Consider the following 18470-nt stretch of genomic DNA (forward strand, 5'->3'; position numbering starts at 1 on the left):
ATTAACAGATCCACCCATTCCTAGCCACAGGGTCCTCCTTGTTTGTCCTCACGTAAAGGGGTTGAAGCGAATAAAGTCCCTCCCACGGTGCTTCCAGCATAAGGTGGAGAGGGAGGTGGGAGACGGACAGAGAGCAAGTGGCCGAGGGCGAAAAGTCAAGGAGCTGCCTGGAGCATCCTGATGAAACCGACAGCGGAGGATGAGCCAGGAATAGCTAAGTGAGATCCGTCCAGCCCTTATGTGGGAACGTTTGTGTGGGGAAGTGGCACCTTGATTCCCATCTATGGCTGGGAAGGATGGAACAGGGTCTAGGTGGGGGCCAGTCAAAGAAGGGAACCTCCACGCTTGCTTCGTGAAACAGCACTATGGACATAAAGCAAGGTCAGGCTTTCAGCAAATTGTGCTCAATGCAAAATCCTAACCCAATATGTACATGGGCTGGGAGCCTGGTCCATCTAGATGTGTATTGTCTACACTGACTGGCAGCAGCTCTCCAGGGTTTGAGGCAGGAGACATTCCCAGTCTTTCCTGGAGACCCTGGGGAATCTCCTGCATGTAAGGCTCCAGCACCAAGCTGAAGCACCATCGTTTGTTAAGAGTAATATATTGTCCATGGGGCGTATGGGGTGTTAGGGGAAGAGGAGTGCCTCTGGTGGGAGACAGTCGTGCTCCTTCTGGGGTAGTTTGTCCCCTTTGGTCCTCACCCTGCACTCAGTTCTCACCTGTGGCTCCTAGAAGCTGTCAGCATGCAACAATGGCCATCGCCCCGGGACAGCTTCGACTGGCTGGCTAAACCTGGTGAGGGTAGCCAATGGGTCACAAACCCTCGGTGAGTTAGGGACTTCCCTGGCATGTGAAGACAGGCATTGGCAGATTGAGCGGGCGAGGCCGAAGGTGGGTCCCACGGTCAAGAAAGCGGTTTCTGCATGTGCTGCAGAGGGAAGTGAGAGGCAGATGGGGCTCGTCAACCTGGGAAGGAAGCCCATCTAGGAGAAGGAATACTCTGACCCTCAACCTCTGCAGCCTTGCAGGGTATATTCAGGAGAAGAAAAGGCTAAGAAGGTAAACCCTACACAAATCTGGAGTCCCTAGGATGGTTGGATGGCGCCTTGGATGCCTCCTTCCGGCAACTCCTGCAGCTAAGCTGGTGGCAAATGTATTGCTTTCCTTTCTTTTGGATCACATAAGTGAGGCTGAGAGGGGGGTCTTGTCGTCCGGGCAGCCCAAGCCCTCCATACACACTGCCCAGGCTTGGTACCCCAGGGAGGTCACTTTGGCACTGCAAGCTCTGTATTGTTAACAGGTGGCTGTAACTCACCAGAGTTATAGGGCAGAAATTTTCCCAACCCTTGCCTGGAGATGTCCAACATGCAAACCATTGAGCTGCAGTCGTTCCCCTAAAAAGAAAACCTAAGAGTCCAGTCCTCATGGTTCTGAATGAAATACTGCATTAAGTAGTAATAAAGGAAACTGTCTTAAAATGAATCAAATACTGTGAATTAAAAAAAAAGTGAATCAAAAACTCCACCCAGTTCAGCAGCGTCCACACTGACCGGCAGCAGCTGTGTCAATAGGCCTCTCTCCTTGCCTGAGCAGGAAACAACAGGGGCTTAATCTGGAGTTTTTGTGTACAAAGCAAGTGCTCTGCCCCTAAACCATAGACCTGTAGATTTGAAAGGGACCCCAAGGACCATCTAGTCCAGACACCCCCAAACTGCGGCCCTCCAGATGTTTTGGCCTACAACTCCCATGATCCCTAGCTAACAGGATCAGTGGTCGGGGAAGATGGGAATTGTAGTCCAAAACATCTGGAGGGCCGAAGTTTGGGGATGCCTGGACTAGTCCATCTCCCTGCAATGCAGGAATCTCAACTAAAATCAGGGATATATATATATATATACGTATAAAATGTCCAGTAGCAACTTAGAGACCAACTAAGTTCATTCTTGTGCATGTACACCTCTTCAGATACATTTCGTGCAGGCACATGAAAGCTTATACCAAGAACAAACTTGCTGTTGTTTAGTCGTGTCCGACTCTTCGTGAACCCATGGACCAGAGCATGGCAGGCACTCCTGTCTTCCACTGCCTCCTGTCCAACCATCTCGTCCTCTGTCGTCCCCTTCTCCTTGTGCCCTCAATCTTTCCCAGCATCAGGGTCTTCTCCAGGGAGTCTTCTCTTCTCCTGAGGTGGCCAAAGTACTGGACCCTCAGCTTCAGGATCTGGCCTTCCAGTGAGCTCTCAGGGCTGATTTCCTGAAGAGTGGATAAGGTTTGATTTTCTTGCAGTCCATGGGAATCTCAAGAGTCTCCTCCAGCACCATAATTCAAAAGCATCAATTCTTTGGCGATCAGCCTTCTCTTTATGGTCCAGCTCTCACTTCCATACATCACTACTGGGAAAACCATAGCTTTAACTATACGGACCTTTGTCGGCAAGGTGATGTCTCTGCTTTTTAAGATGCTGTCTAGGTTTGTCATAGCTTTTCTCCTAAGAAGCAGGCGTCTTTTAATTTCGTGACTGCTGTCACCATCTGCAGTGAACATGGAGCCCAAGAAAGCAAAATCTCTCACTGCCTCCATTTCTTCCCCTTCTACTTGCCAGGAGATGATGGGACCAGTGGCCATGATCTTGGTTTTTTTTTTATGTTGAGCTTCAGACCATATTTTGTGCTCTCCTCTTTCACCCTCATTAAAAGGTTCTTTAATTCCTCCTCACTTTCTGCCATCAAGGTTGTGTCATCTGAGGTTGTTGATATTTCTTCCGGCAATCTTAATTCCAGTTTGGGATTCATCCAGTCCAGCCTTTCACATGATGAATGCTGCATAGAAGTTAAATTGTTGCATGGCCAAAAATGGCTTATCTTCTGAGTTAGGCCAATAAAACTCAGAGACAAGAGGAGTTAGGAGTCCATTTTGTTTATTGCAAAGCAATAAGGTTACAGTTGTCATACTCCTTTCCCAATTTTGAACCAATCAGTTGTTCCATATCCAGTTCTAACTGTAGCTTCTTGTCCCACATAGAACAAACTTAGTTGGCCTCTAAACGGCTACTGGACAATATACTTGAGAAAATAAACGAATAGGAATATGCAATTAAGTGTACAGTATTGTAGACAAGGCTTAGAATGGCAACCGAAACAGTGCATTGTGGGAAGACATGGAAAGCGCAGGAGATCGGCTAAGACACAACTACTCTTAGCAAAAGCTAAAAGTAAAGCTCATTCCAATGACAAACTTAGTTGGTCTCTAAAGTGCTACTGGAAGGATTTTTATTTTATTTTACTCTTAGCAGATCTCGCGCCACTTCCTACGTAACTTGACGTCGCCTTTCTGGTTGCCCTTTTCTGAAGCCGTTTCCCCGTCCCTTCCGCCCTTTCGATCATGACTGCAAGAGGGAGGGCGCATTTCCAGTGCTAACGACACTTCCGGTATGCTGGGAGGGTGAGGGTTTTCCATAGAGATGTATAGGGCTGGAGTGACACCGCCGCCAGAGCTGATTTTTTCAGATTCCAAAGCACATAAGCGGGGAGTGGGAGGGGCGGCGCATTTCACTACAGAGGTGCGAAGGAATAGAGCGACGCCATTCCATATAAGCCAAGATGGCGGCGTTCCTCGCCTCCCGGAAGTTCGGGACTCTGACTCTGTGAGCCGCTCTATTTCCCCCTCTATGGAATCATTACGTTGGCCAATGGCGGCTGCCGATCTCCTTTATAACGGAAGTCCCGACTCCTGTTACAGCTCTATGGTCAGCCGCCATCTTGTTCTTGCTTCGTACCGGAGGAGAGGAGGAAGGTTGCATCTCTCGGCCTCATCATGTCCCTGCAGTTGCTGAGAAGAGCGGCGCTCAGGCTGCCCAGCCTGGCTTCCCAGCCTGTCAGAGGCATCACTGCTAAGGCCCCCAAGGATCCTATAGGGCCCGTGGTAAGGGGGCACCGGGGAGGGTTCAGGGGAGGAGGAGGATTCCGTTTTAAAATATTTTGATTGGAGACGAGAAAATGTAACAGAAATGCAGAACCAGGAGGAAAAACTTCCCAGAAAAAAGGTGGCGCGGACCACCGCCGTTGCTCATGGAAATGGGTTACATAAATCATAAATTATTCCAAATAAAAGGATAGTTGGATTAGTGTGCAGTTGAGGAGCTGATCTTGTGCTGTTCAAAAAACGGTGGGTGGGTGGGATACAGACACGTTAGACATGTGGCTGGTATTCAGCTTAGGCCCTTCCTGTGCTGCACATCTAAAGCAGTTATCGTGCCCCTTTAAATAGTCGTGGTAATTGAAAGATTGATCATTGAAAGGTGTTTGGTTCGGTGGTATGATGAGAAACAAGCTTCCTGCTAGGAAGGAGTTGAAGTTGGACAAAAGTTTGAGGTTACAGGTAGGTAGCCGTGTTGGTCTGAGTCGAAGCAAAATAAAAAAATTCCTTCAGTAGCACCTTAAAGACCAGCTAAGTTTATATTTTGGTATGAGCTTTCGTGTGCATGCACACTTCAAAGTTTGAGGGTAAGTGAGGACAGATGTACCTTGTGGACCGGCAGTGCAGGCAGGTTGTGAGTACCTGGGCACCTAAAGGATGGTTGGTGTGAGGAGAGGGCTTCTGGTGGGAATGTTTGCATAATGCATATAACACACAGCTTTTATAGATGTCATTTGTTACAGAGAGCCTTTGGGGCCTACCAAGTAATCCAGTAATCTCTTGCTTCCTGTGTTTAGCTGATGGTCTCTGTCAACTCTCAGTGGTGTCTTGTAGCCATGTCTGATTTTTAAAAAATTTATTTGTAAGCGTTACAGAGTAGTGTTTTTTTTTATTAACGTATTTATTAAGGTTTTTTATATATATAAAAAAAGAGAAATATAAAAAGAAGAAACCAAAAATGACATACAACAAAAAGAAAAAAGAATACAAAAACACACAAAAAGAAGAAAATTTTACAAAAACAAAAAATTCATATTTGATATCCTTATTACTAATCTAATCTGTTGACTTCCTCTCCCTCCTCCCGCTACGCTTCTTTACATATCTAGCTTAGTAAATTCTTAATCTTACATACTTCTAGATTTGCTTAAATATTATCATAATACCATATCTAGTGATTCTAAACAATTAAACTCTTAATCTATTACTTTCGTCTTTATATTAATATCTTACAGAGTAGTGTTTTCACATGTAGTAGCTTCAGCTGTGGTTGTTTCTCTGAATGTGCAAATCGTCACTAGACACTCTTGTCTCTAGTGCTGGCATTTAGAGAATTGGATGTAGCCCTGGGGTGTCTGCATGCTGCTGATCCTCCCTTCCCTCAAGTCTCAGGGCTGAGCGCTGCTGCTTTTGTCTTCTCTTGTACAGGAGACGGTTATTGGCCTGACCACCTTCTTCATAGCATTCATGGCACCATCAGGCTGGGTCCTGTTAAACTTGGAAAGCTACAAGACCAGAGAATGAGGAAGGAGGAGTGGACCAACCCTCATCAGCCCTGAAGCACAGGTGCTACTTCCTCCCCACATGCATGGCTTCCTCCATTCCAGAGAAGAGTTATCTCCAAGGCCAATCTTCCATGGGGACCAGTGTCCTGAAATAGATTCTCTGCTGCTTCCCGGCCGTCACAGAGGATGTAGTTCAAGATGGCAGCACTCCGGAGACTTAAATCTGTTACAATAAATGCTGTTACATTCCTGTACTTGTGTCCTCTTTTATCTCTTGTTAACTGTTGGCAGAACACATGGAATTCTACTTTGAAACATCCCAAATAAATTGGTGCACAGTTATCTACAGTGGTACCTTGGGTTACAAACACTTTGGGTTACAAACATATCGGGTTACAAACTCCGCTAACCCAGAAGTAGTCCCTCAGGTTGAGAACTTTGCCCTAGGATGAGAACGGAAATCGCGCGTTGGTGGCAGCGGGAGGCCACAGTAGCAAAAGCGTGCCTCAGGTTAAGAACGGACCTCCAGAACCAGTGGTTCCCAACAAGTGGTCCGCGGACCCCCAGGGGTCCGCGAGCTATGCCAGAGGGGTCCGCAAGATCACCTCCCCAAGATGCGCGTACTGAGCGGCGCGCGCGCAGCGGGAGCACCACGCACTGCTGCCGCGGCGTGGCGCCCCTAGCAATCCGCTCCGCCGACTCGGGAGTCTCCTTGGGTCTCCTCAGAGGAGGAGGCGCCACGCCGAAAGCCCCAGAGCTCGCTTGCCTCCTTCCCGCCCTCTCCCTGCCTGTGGCCAGCAGCTCCAGACGCTGTTCTATGGAGTTTTTGGCGTGGCTCCGCCTCCTCCGAGGAGACCCAATGAGACTCCCGAGTCGGCGGAGGCTGGCGGACTCGCTGCTGGGCGCCCCTGCTCCCTCAATTCAGGACCCGGTGGGAGGCTTTGAAGCGGGTGCGAGGTCACCTCTTCACCTCGGCAGCTGCGCCTTCCCCTCCCCCACCCCATTCCACCGCCCACCCCCACCCCCAGAGAGAGAGGGGGCCACTGTTTTTTGGGGTGGTGGTCTTACCCCCTCTGTCAGTGAGGGAGCAGTGCGGGCGCCTTACAAATCAGCCCCCTTTGCACAGAGGGGTGACTGGGTGGGAGAAGCCCACGGAATGCAGGCGCTCTAGCCCCGAAGAGGCTGTCACCTTGCTTGCAAAAGCAACAGCCTCTTCCGGGCTGAGCCGCCTGCCTGCCTTCTGTTGGCTCTCCTTAAAGCAAGCGAAGTAATTGCTTTAGAGGAGCCCACGGAACGCAGGCGCTCTAGCCCCGAAGAGGCTGTAGCTCTGCTTGCAAAAGCAACAGCCTCTCCCGGGCTGAGCCGCCTGCCTTCCCTGTCTGCCTTCCGTTGGAACGCAGGCACGGAAGGCAGGAGGAGCACTTTTGGGATGCCCCATTCCCCCTCCCCCAGCTGCCAGTTACCAAGCCTGCTCCGCTTGCTTTGCTGCGAGCTGGGAGGGGTGGTGGTGGACGGGAGCTCCTGTCAGTCCGTCCCTTCTCCCAGCAAGAAAAGCAAGAGTCGCTTGGGCGCTGTGCACGGCTCTCCCTCCCTCCCTCTCTTTCTTTCTCTGACTCCTTCCTTCCTCCCTCCCTCCCTCCCTCCCTCCCTATCTCTTTCACCCCTTCTTTCCTTAGCATTTGCTAATTTCCACCCGCTGCTTCTTGTCAGCTTCTTTTCTGGGGAACCTTTCCTAAAAATGGTCAACAACTTTGGGGGTCCCCTGCCTAAAAAAGGTTGTCAATTCTTGGGAATTTTTTTGGGGGGGGGGGCGCGCCGGAGGGATCTTCGCACCACGGCGCTGGATATGTTTCACTCAGCCAAAATTGTTTAATAAAAAGGTGCTAATGGAGCCAAAAGTTATTTTCTGCTGACTAGTAGGCAGGTAGAGATTTGCAGTCAGATTTCAGAGTGAAAGTTTCAAGTTTGGAACCTAATATTTCAGAAATAATGAACTCAAAGGACAGATTTAACTCATCTCATTAAGAACTGAAAATTAAAACTAACTGTATACTGATGGAGTACTCTGTTGTAACTGTAAAAAACGTATAAAAAAGACTCTAAATTTGGCTCTCACTTTTTAATTTTAGGATTAGGAATTAATGGGGGTCCTTGTCACAATAGCGGCTCGATGAGGGGTCCTCGAGAAAATTTTGTTGGGAACCCCTGTCCAGAACGAATTATGTTTGTAACCTGAGGTACCACTGTATGTGCTTCCTCTGAGGAGTGCAATCAAACTTGCATCTCTTATTATTATTAATTTATTGATACCCTGCCTTTTCTCCCTGATGGGAATCAAAGCGGCTTACAATTGAAAATAAGAATCTCTAAAAGCAGTGGGGGGGGTTAATAATTTTAAAAAGCAATTAAACATTGATAGAATTAAAATTATACACATACATAAAATACAGTCGTGCCTTGGTACTTGGATGTTTTGGCTCCCGAATGCCGCAAAGCCAGAAGTGAGTGTTCCAGTTTGCGAATGTTCTTTCGAACCCAAATGTCCGACGGGGCTTCCGATTGGCTATGGGTGCTTCATGAAGCCAATCAGAAGCCGTGCTTTGTGACCTTACACCGCCAGCAAAGCAACGTGGCTCCCCCCCCCCGAAAACAGCCCGGGAGTGTGGGCCAAACCTCCCCATAGCTGTCGGGCGGGGGGGAGGCCACCGACAAAGTGGCACAGCTCCCCCCCCCCCCAGCAACTAGGAACGCAGGCCATGGTGCACAGCCCACCCACCGCTCCCCAAAGCACAGGTCAGTTGCAGACCATGGGACTTGCCCTGAAGCCAAGAAGCGTATTTTAAGCACAACATTTTTTGTGTGTTTCAAATGCACAGCTCTGTTTGTTTAATGCGAATGTAGCCCTAAGGTTGCAAAGCGGTGATGGGTGACCCCTGCCTCCTCAAACAGGGTTGGCTCAGAAATAAGCCATGCTATTCCTGTGCAAAAGTGAAAAATACGGTAACTTGGCTTGTTTTTGAGCCAATCCGAATTTGGACTGGAGGCTACCAGCAGCAGCCCTAATCCCCAAGCCTCCCTCCCTTATCTCCCCATAAGCCTCCTTGCCTGCCACATGCTCCAATACCCTCCTTCCTTCCCACCCACTCACCCTCCAAACCCCTTTTTCCTGCCCAACATGCCTGGCTACTGCTGCTGACACAATTTGGGGGGAAACAGGAGCAGGGAAGAGAAAGAGGTCTCTTACCACCACCCGCTGGTGCCACATCCAAGAAGCCCACAGGGGAACTATTGAAACACCCCTTGGGAGAAACTACATTTCCCAGGATTGACTTAGGGACACATTTATTTGGGTATTGTCTTTTTATTTTGCCCCCTTGAATTTTAAAGGTGTGGCTTATATTTGGGTGCTGCTTATTCTCGGGCCAATACGGTACTTTAAAAATGATAATAATGAAAGCTCAGGATCTGAAGCACTAATGAAGGCCTTTACAGACACCCAGTTGGTGACCCCCATTTAGAATATTGATAATTAAAATAGTGTGCATACTTAGGATTAAAATGGCTAACAGTAACAGAATCAATATTATAGTCAATTTATTTATATACCCTATTTTCCACAAATGTATCTGTCATTCACAGTTTTTTTAAAAAAGTCTAAATACAGTCATACAGTGACAATCATAGAATCATAGAGTTGGAAGAGACCACAAGGGCCATCCAGTCCAACCCCCTGCCGAGCAGGAAACACAATCAAAGCATTCTTGACATATGCCTGTCAAGCCACTGCTTAAAGACCTCCAAAGAAGGAGACTCCACCACACTCCTTGGTAGCAAATTCCACTGCCGAACAGCTCTTACTGTCAGGAAGTTCTTCCTAATGTTTAGATGGAATCTTCTTTCTTGTAGTTTGAATCCATTGCTCTGTGTCCGCTTCTCTGGAGCAGCAGAAAACAACCTTTCTCCCTCCTCCATCCAATCCATTACAAAAAAGTAAAATAATACGACTACAGCATTAACACTAGAAAAAACCCACCAACAATTAATAATTAGTTTAATGTAGGCCAGGGGTCAGCAAACTTTTTCAGCAGGGGGCCGGTCCACTGCCCTCAGACCTTGTGTGGGGCCGGATTATATTTTGAAAAAATATATTAACAAATTCCTATGCCCCACAAATAACCCAGAGATGCATTTTAAATGAAAGGTCACATTCTACTCATGTAAAAACACCAGGCAGGCCCCACAAATAACCCAGAGATGCATTTTAAAGAAAAGGACACGTTCTACTCATGTAAAAACACACGGATTCCTGGACTGTCCGTGGGCCGGATTGAGAAGGTGATTGGGCCGCATCTGGCCCCCGGGCCTTAGTTTGACCTTAGTCCCTGATGTAGGCCATATTGTAAGTGAGCATAAAGATCACCCAAAGGTCAAGTAAAGCTATCCAATAATTTTCACATCCAAAAGTAGCAGCCAAAGCTGACAGCATTAGTATTTACACTCCCAAAAGTCCCCTCTCAGAGCTTGAGAGTGGAATAAGGGAAGTAGAACCAACCAACCCCCCCCCTCCCAATGGTCAATGTTGGGTTTTATCCAATGCTAGTCTTGCACAGACTTGATCAGTTACAATTAATGAACTCAAGGTAGTCATGCTCATTAAATTCAGTGGGTTTACTCTGAGTACAACCAGCATACCGTAGATAGGATTCAATCCACAATCTCTTTAAAGAGCTACCTACCGTACTACAGCTGCTCCATCCTGGCCTTTTAATGGCTCAACAAATCATTTAATCCCCCAGCTCTTGCCAAGAGGCATTCATAGCCACGTGGAGAAAGGCAGGAATCAAACAGGCCAATGAAAAATTGGCAGGAAAGCATGTTTGGATCTGACTGGCTGGCCAGTTAGTAAGGGGGCAGGAAGCGGGGGGGGGGGGATTGAACCTAAATGCTCTGAATACAAGTGTTGTTGGGTGTTTTCTTCCAACTTCATTCAAGCAGTGCAGTTTCTAAGGACATTTTTATGTAGGTAGTTTGTGTTCAACACTTTAGAGATGTGTGCATATCTAATATAAGTTACAATGCTAACTTGTCTGGGTCAGAAGCTAAGGTTTACTGATTTTCAGTAGGGATTTATTCCCAGGTAAATAGGGTTAGCATTGCAGCCTTCCTCTCTGACTTGGTTGGCTTGCTGAAATAGATATGATGGTTACAGAATATGGTTTCTTGCTTAGTAATTACTTGCTTCTTATGGTTTCTTACAATTATTATACAGTATAGTATATTGTTATAAAGTTGTACATGTTTTTGGCTGATTTCCCCCAGGCTTTTTCTCCCTCCACTATTGTATGCTGCTTTGGGAAAATATTGAAAGATGATAAATATATATAAGTTCTTCATTTCTAAGGTGCCATGAAACTTTTGAGTGTCTTCTAATAGACCGACATAGCTACTCCTCAAGAAACGAATCAGCCACCACTCCCTGTTTTTTAGTTTTTCAAAAACAGGATAGGGTGTTTTTTTATGATGGCATGTTACTTTTCTTCTGCTGTTCTGAATCTAATGATTGTTTAGAGCACACTCTTTTATTTAAAAGTTTTAAAGTTTGGCAAAAAAAAAGACTGTGCCCTGCAAGTTTTTTAGCAGCAGTTGCTTTTTCATTCAAAACGAGTTTTGCGTTCCCGTCATATTGGGATCAATTAAAATTTATTGAAAGTGTGTTGCCTCTCATTGGCAGCAGGTGGCGCAGTTGTGTAGTTCTAGGTCATTCTCTGGTTAAAGATACAGGTAGGTAGCCGCGTTGGTCTGAGTCGAAGCAAAATAAAAAATTCCTTCAGTAGCACCTTAAAGACCAACTAAGTTTTTATTTTGGTATGAGCTTTTGTGTGCACGTATCTGAAGAAGTGTGCATGCACACGAAAGCTCATACCAAAATAAAAACTTAGTTGGTCTTTAAGGTGCTACTGAAGGAATTTTTTTATTCTGGTTAAAGAGACACCCAGCTTTGCTTGGTTATGATTCATTACATTTTATATTTTGCCTTCTGCCCAAGATGTAGCTCAAGACGGTGTATGTGGGGCTTCCAGTCTTCCATCCTGGTGGTATCAGGACAAAGACGAGCTTTGCATTAGCAAGCTTGCTAGACAGACCATGTTTTTTTAGAACCATATCCTGGGAAGCTAGCCTCTTAGCAGCAGTATAGTATAGTGGGAAGATTGTGGTTGCACTCAGGTCCAGTTTGTGGGGTTCCCACAGTAATCTGGTTGTCCATACTGAGAACAAGAGGAAAGACTATTGCCTTGCAGGGGGTTGGACTAGATGACCCTTGGGGTCCCTTCCAACTCTACAGTTCTATGACTACGGTAGGTGGGCATTTGACCTGGTCCAGCAGAGCTCTTCTTGAGGCAGAAATGTTCTTGGGTTTTTCATGTAAATTGAGGATGCCTTAGGAGCCTCCTCACGGGAAAACTAACGAGCTCTTATATAGCAAGATGGTAGCTCCACCAATGGTTCACTTTTTTTGCCTGGTATTGTAAAAGATTTGTGAAAAGTTTCAGAAAGCCCAGCTTTCACTCCTTCCCATCTTTTGCAAGCAGCAGGGAGCGGTGACAGACTCTTGGCACATAAATCAATACGATAAGTTACTCCTGCTGATGGTCGTAGTGTCATGGTTTGGCTAACTCCTGTTTCGTTCGTTATATTGGTGTTCTTAGGTCCCCAAATATTGGACTACAAATACCATCTTCCCTAGCTATTTTTTTGCCAGTAAGGGATGATGGGAATTGTAGTCCAACAACATCTTGGCATATAGGTTGCTATATCACAGGCAAGTCCTATTTCCTTGGTCCGAGCAATGCTCTGTGTTGGCAACTTCCTTTGATAAGTATCTTTTTTTAAAAAAAATTATGATTTGCATATAGCATTTCAGTTTCATGCTCCATTTACAGGGGAGGCAAGTGGCTAAAACACGGCTGGACAACCTTTTTCAGCCTGAGGGGTAAATCTCACTTCTGGGTTGGCTGGTTTTTTTGCTTCTACTGTGCTCCTTTTCCTCCCAAGTTCACCATGTTGGGAGCCAGCGCCACACCTGATGACACGGAGGCTTCCGTTCAAGAAATCCCAGATGGTCCCAGAGCGGTCCGGACCCCTCTGAGGAGCCAGCAGGAGAAGAGGAGTATAGAAGAGAGGTTGGAATTGTACCACACCCTGCCCAAGAGACGTGAACCCATTGGCTTCTATAAGGGCAGGCCCATCTCGTCCAAAGTAGACTCCTTCCGACTGAGGAAGCCCTTGTAGGCCTGCCATGGCTGAGTCTTCCCCCAGTCCTTTGGTAAGTCTTCCCTTCTCCCAGCCTCCCAAGTATGGGTAAGGGCAAAGGGCCATAGCTCAGGGGCAGGGCATTTGCTTTGCATGCAGAAGGTCCTGGGTGGCAGGATCAGTCCCCAGCATCTCCAGGTGGAACTGCGGAAGACTCGCTGTTTGATGCCCTGTCTGCCAATCAGTAGAGGCCATGGGTCTTCAACCCATAGCTGGGTCTCGTGAGGCCACCCCGGGTGGGTTGTTGCTACCATAAAAACATGCAATAAACGTTCATATTTAATATATTTTCAACTAATTTAAGAGTAGTTCAAATGATTTACTAGTCAAGTTATATCTGCTTCCTGACTCAGAGGTCTAAGTGGAATCTGTGAATGCATAAGCCCCAGTGAGTTCAACTAAACATACTTCTGCTTTCCTGGGAGCAAGCCTCCTTGAATTCAGTAGGGCTTGCTTGTGAGTAGACACGCATCTGCTTGCACTGCTTACTGACAAACACCCTCCCCATCATTCTCGCATAGTACCCAACCTCCCATTTCGGCATAAGGCAGCCAGCTAAATCTTCTCCCCTCCATTCCGATCCCCCCCCCAAAAAACCCTTGTCCCACGAATCTCTCCTTTTTTATCAAAGGGAAGAAGGGCAAGCAAAAAGACAGTCTCCTTTAAATAAATAAACAAAAACCCTTCCTTTTTGATATGGAGGAAAGCTATTTAGGGGGAAACAACAACAAAAACACCAGCAGAAAACAAAAACATTAACTATTCTGCCTCTTTTTTTTTCTTCTAAAAGAAAAAAAGAAAGAAGTTCAGTCATGAGGGGTTTCTCCTGGATTGTTAGCAGATAGGGTTGCCAGACTCAATAGAGGGCAGGACTTCTGTGCCTTCAATTGCCCTGCTCTCTTTTGAGTCTGGAAACCCTAAAGAGAAACCAGCAAGACCCTTTGCTTGGAAATTAAACAAAGGGTCTGCTGGTTTCTCTTTAAGGTTTCCAGACTCAAAAGAGAGCAGGGCAATTAAAGGCACAAAAGTCCTGCCCTCTATTGAGTCTGGCAACCCTATTAGCAGACTCTGCATAAACAGCTGAGCTCTAAGTGGAAAGATACTGCTGAAAATGAAAGAGTTTGCTGGTTTGTGTGAGGGCTTATCTTCATTTCTTCAGAGGGAGAGCGAGCAGACAAAACTGGAGACACAGTGCCTGCAAATTACCGGTATCTGCAAAGTAACTAAACTATGGGCTCAGCTGAGCTCACCCCTGGGAAGCTGTTGTGTCCACCTTTTGTTCACAGGTACAGGTGAAACTCGGGAAATTAGAATATTGTCGAAAAGTGCATTTATTTCAGTAATGCAACTTATTATTACTATTTTTTATTTATTTTTACAACTGCTTTCTTTTAGAAATTCCACAGGAATAAAACAAATAGTTACAATAATAAAAAAAAACATCGCTATTACATTTCATTAATTACATTCCATTTATAATTGACCCGCCAAACTGTTATAATAATTTTAAAAGGCTTTCTTGCCTGTTTAAAAGGGTCCTACCCTGGTAGGCATGGGCGTACCCAGGATCAAAACTAGGGGGGGGGCATGCCAGCCACGCCCCCCACCCCCAGCCACCCGATTGGCTGGCTGGCGATGACATGGCCGGGATCCCCCCGGAGGCGTGGTCAACGTCCACGCCCCACAGAGGGGAGGGGGCTGTTTCCAGCCACTGCCAGGGCGGCACACGGAGCCACCCGCCCTTGCGCTTCTGCCTCGCCCGCTCCTTTACCAGCAGCAGTGACTAAAACGAGGCAGCAGCAGCGAAGCTGCCTCCGAAGGAAACCTGGACCTAGGCTAACTTCAGCCCACACTCCTTCAAGTCACAGCGAGCACAGCACAGAAAGTGCTGCCCCACAATGCTCCGCGGCTCCTCATTTGTGCAAATGATGTGCTGCGGAGCATTGTGGGGCAGCACTTTCCCTCGACGGGGGCAGCTTTGCTGCCGCTGCCGCCGTTTCACTTCAGCCGAGCAGGCTGAGGTGGAGCACAGCTGGCACCGTCCCTGCCTGTCGTGCCGTGCTCTCCAGCTGCCCGTTGGGCCTGGCCCTGCCTGGCAGGGCGCCGGACCATGGCGGCTGGTATAGTTAAGACTGCCCTGCCCGCTGCGGCAAGATCGTGTACCCGACCGAGAAGGTGAACTGCGTTGACAACAGCGCGCGCCGCACGCTGTTTTATACCATCCCCCCTTTTGCTTCTAGGGGGGCAGCTGCCCCCCGCCCCGCGCTGGGTACGCCCATGCCGGTAGGGATTCCGAACCTCCGAAGAGATCGGATGAAATTAATCACCCCTCTTCGATAGTGCAAAACAGAGACCAACCCAAGGTAGAGGAAATGCAAGGCTAGTTGCTCGGGGTTTATTTGCCAAGGAAAAAAACAATCTGCTTGCAGCAGGGTGTTCTCTCTCGCACAGGAGAAGGACCCAGAACAAAGGATCTCCCTTCCCATATATAGAACTTTGAAAATTCCCTCCTTCCAGTCCAGCCCACCCCCAGAAGCATCATACATACATCACAAAAGGGGTGTAGCCCAAGACCACCCCCCACGTCACACCTACATCAAAGAAGAGTTCGAGAACACTGTCCAACCATCTCGTCCTCTGTCGTCCCCCTCTCCTTGTGCCCTCCATCTTTCCCAGCATCAGGGTCTTTTCCAGGGAGTCTTCTTTTCTCATGAGGTGGCCAAAGTATTGGAGCCTCAGCTTCAGGATCTGTCCTTCTAGTGAGCACTCAGGGCTGATTTCCTTAAGAATGGATAGGTTTGATCGTCTTGCAGTCCATGGGACTCTCAAGAGTCTCCTCCAGCACCATAATTCAATAGCTCCCCTATTCCCACCTTAAATGTGCCCTTAAGGATGGATCTGTGAGCAGAGAGACAATGGGGAGGTTTTTTTCCCCATTTCCTCCCTCCTTTCAAAGAGAAAGGCCTTGTCAGCCTGGGAGAGTCAAAATGGCTACAGGACTGCCCTCTTGCACATGTTTGCTTGGTACATCTATGAACATTTAATACATACAGTATACATAAAAAGACCTTAACATTCTCACAACATAACGACACATAATTACAATTACAACAAATAAAGGATTGGCGTACCTTGCTTTGCATGTCCTGCATCTATCTCACATATTGGTTTCACCTTTTAAGTTGCGTTACTGAAATAAATGCACTTTTCGATATTCTAATTTTCCCGAGTTTCACCTGTATATTGCCTTTTTGAAACGCTTATCACAATGTTATTTCAATACTGGTAATCGAGGTATTCAACAGTACAGCCAAACCTCAGTTGTATTCCATTCCGGAAGACAGTTCGACTTCTGAAACGTTTGACGACCGAGGCGCAGCTTCTGATTGGTTGGAAGAGCTTCTTGCACTCAAGTGGAAGCTGCGTCGGACGTTCGGGTTCCGAGAAACGTTCGAAAACCGGAGCATTTACTTCCGGGTTTTTGGAGTTCGGGAGCCGGAACGTACGATAACGGAGGCATTCGGGGTCCGAGGTTTGACTGTATGACGATTTATTGCACAGCCCTAGACATGGCCCCTTGGTACGAAAAAGGTCCCGTTAGGCTGTTGGACTAGGATTTGGGAGACCAATATTCAAATCCCCACTCGGCCTTGATGCTCCCTGGGTAATGTTAGGACAGCACCTGTCTCTCAGCCTAGTCTACCTTGTGGGGTTGTTGTGAGGGAAATATGGAGAGCAGGCCACCTTTAGCTCCTTGGAGGAAAGGTGGGATATCAATGGAGCAATTCAGTAAGCAAGTAAATAAAACCACTCCCATTCTCATCCTCTTTGGGCCCGTTTCCTCCCTTAGAAGCCAACTCTTGAGGAGAAATGAATGTGTCCTTTATCCACAGCCTGCATCTCCCACATTGCAAGAGCCAAAGTCTGTTTTGAACTGTTGGTGACATACTGTCAGACAACTGTGCGCTGTTGTTTTTCTAATATATATTTAACCCAAAAGAACAAACAGTTCTGGCTTTTAAATCTGTGTTGGACAGACTGCTGCGGAGTGATTTTACGTCCCCTGAGGTTGCGCATGTGCCATACCTTTAAAGCACATTCTTTCCTTCAAAGAATTACCGTATAAGCACTGTAGCTTACCCCTCGAAGAATGGGAATTGTAGTTTGTTAAGGGTGCTGGGACACTTCCCAGGATTCTTGGAGTAGGAAGGAAGCCATGTGCTTTTAAATGTATGGTGTGGAAGCGACCTGAAACAATTGTCAAATCAATTCATTACATTTGTTACCATGACAGAGCGCTTTGCAAGCCTTCAACATTAGTTGATCCAGCAGCAGAGCTTCAGGGACATGGTGCGCATTCTGGGGGCGGGCCGCGATGGCGCCCCTGGGATCGCGCCGCTCAGGGCGGCCTGCCCCCACCGCCCCTATCTTCCTACGCCCGAGTTGATCACTGCGTGCATACACACACACACACACACACACACACACACACTTCATGGGGCTTTGCTTCCCCACTTCTGGTCCAGCTGTGCCATTACCTGCCCCACAGGTGGGCGTAGCTTGGGCAAAATGGCCTTGTGGGACCCAATGGGGAGACTTAGTGCGCATAGCCAATGGCCTGTGGCTGCAGATTCCCCACCCCTGTCTTAGCTAATCTGACGCTTCTATTGGAAATTTGTGCTTTTGAAGACAGGACTCTATTCTTTTATTTTATTTCTGGTAGTCCATCCCCCTCAGATTTTATCATTTCTCAGATGCCTTCGTACACTTCTTTTGCTGCTGTAAACAAGTACTTTGACTTTTCTCCATTTTAAATTGCTCCCCAACCATCGAGTAATTGCTGAATTGATCTTTGTCTGGAAATGTCAAGTTTCTCCAACTGTCCTTCTAAAGAATTTCCCCGCTACATAATTATCATCTGGTTTCACTTTTGCTGCTCTACTAAACTGGCAGGATCTTTAAAAATAAATAAATCTGCATGAGCTAATGCAGGTAAATCAGTATTTGACCTTAACAGCATTTTAATGCTGTATTCATATGTCTTATTTTAATTTGGCTTCTGTTTCCATCCAAGTGTTGCTTCAAAGTAATCATAAAACGACCAATTAGTACATAGAGTGCCTGGGGAGGGGAGGGTTGTCAAGCTTTTACCTTTTACAATCTGAATAAATGTTTACTAATTACAGGTAACCCTGCATTAATCTCATCTGACCTCCTGGTTAATATGGGAAACAACATTCCGTTGGGCTTCGAGATAGCTGTGAACGAGCAGATTAATGAGTGCTAATGACGGTGCCGATCTGTTGCAAAACCAATTAACGCAGATTGGAACGTTGTTAAAATCCATTTTTTAAAAATAAAACAAAACAAATGAGCTTCCTTATCTGTCTTGTGGAATAAATATGGGGCTTTGTACCTTTTTTGCAAAATGGCAGATAATGATACGATGTGTAAATTATCTCCCATAGAACTCGATGTTGTGTGTCAAATTATTGAAAGGGGTGAGAGGTTGGGATGAATTGTAATTGACTTGGCCATTCTTTATGAAGTAGCATCACTAATTCAAAGACCAATGATTAATAATACTGAAGCAAGCAACTGGGAGGATCATGACTTGGTTAGAGCATGGTGCTGAAAACGCCAAGGAGGCTGCAGGTTCAATCCCCATATGGGACAGCTGCATTGCAGGGGGTTGGACTAGATGACCCTCAGGGTCCCTTCCAACTCTACAAATAT

The 18470-nt window shown here is 46.8% G+C and overlaps 1 long non-coding RNA gene across 1 annotated transcript; it reads left to right on the forward strand.

The window, feature by feature from the left end:
* Positions 1–3610: 3610 nt before the first annotated feature.
* LOC118075729 (uncharacterized) lies at positions 3611–5677 on the forward strand. Its single transcript, XR_004691441.2, has 2 exons — positions 3611–3924; positions 5347–5677. It is a non-coding gene; the product is annotated as an uncharacterized LOC118075729 (long non-coding RNA).
* The last annotated feature ends 12793 nt before the right edge of the window (positions 5678–18470 follow it).

Source organism: Zootoca vivipara, chromosome 17, assembly GCF_963506605.1.
Source record: "Zootoca vivipara chromosome 17, rZooViv1.1, whole genome shotgun sequence".
Classification (NCBI taxonomy): domain Eukaryota; kingdom Metazoa; phylum Chordata; class Lepidosauria; order Squamata; family Lacertidae; genus Zootoca; species Zootoca vivipara.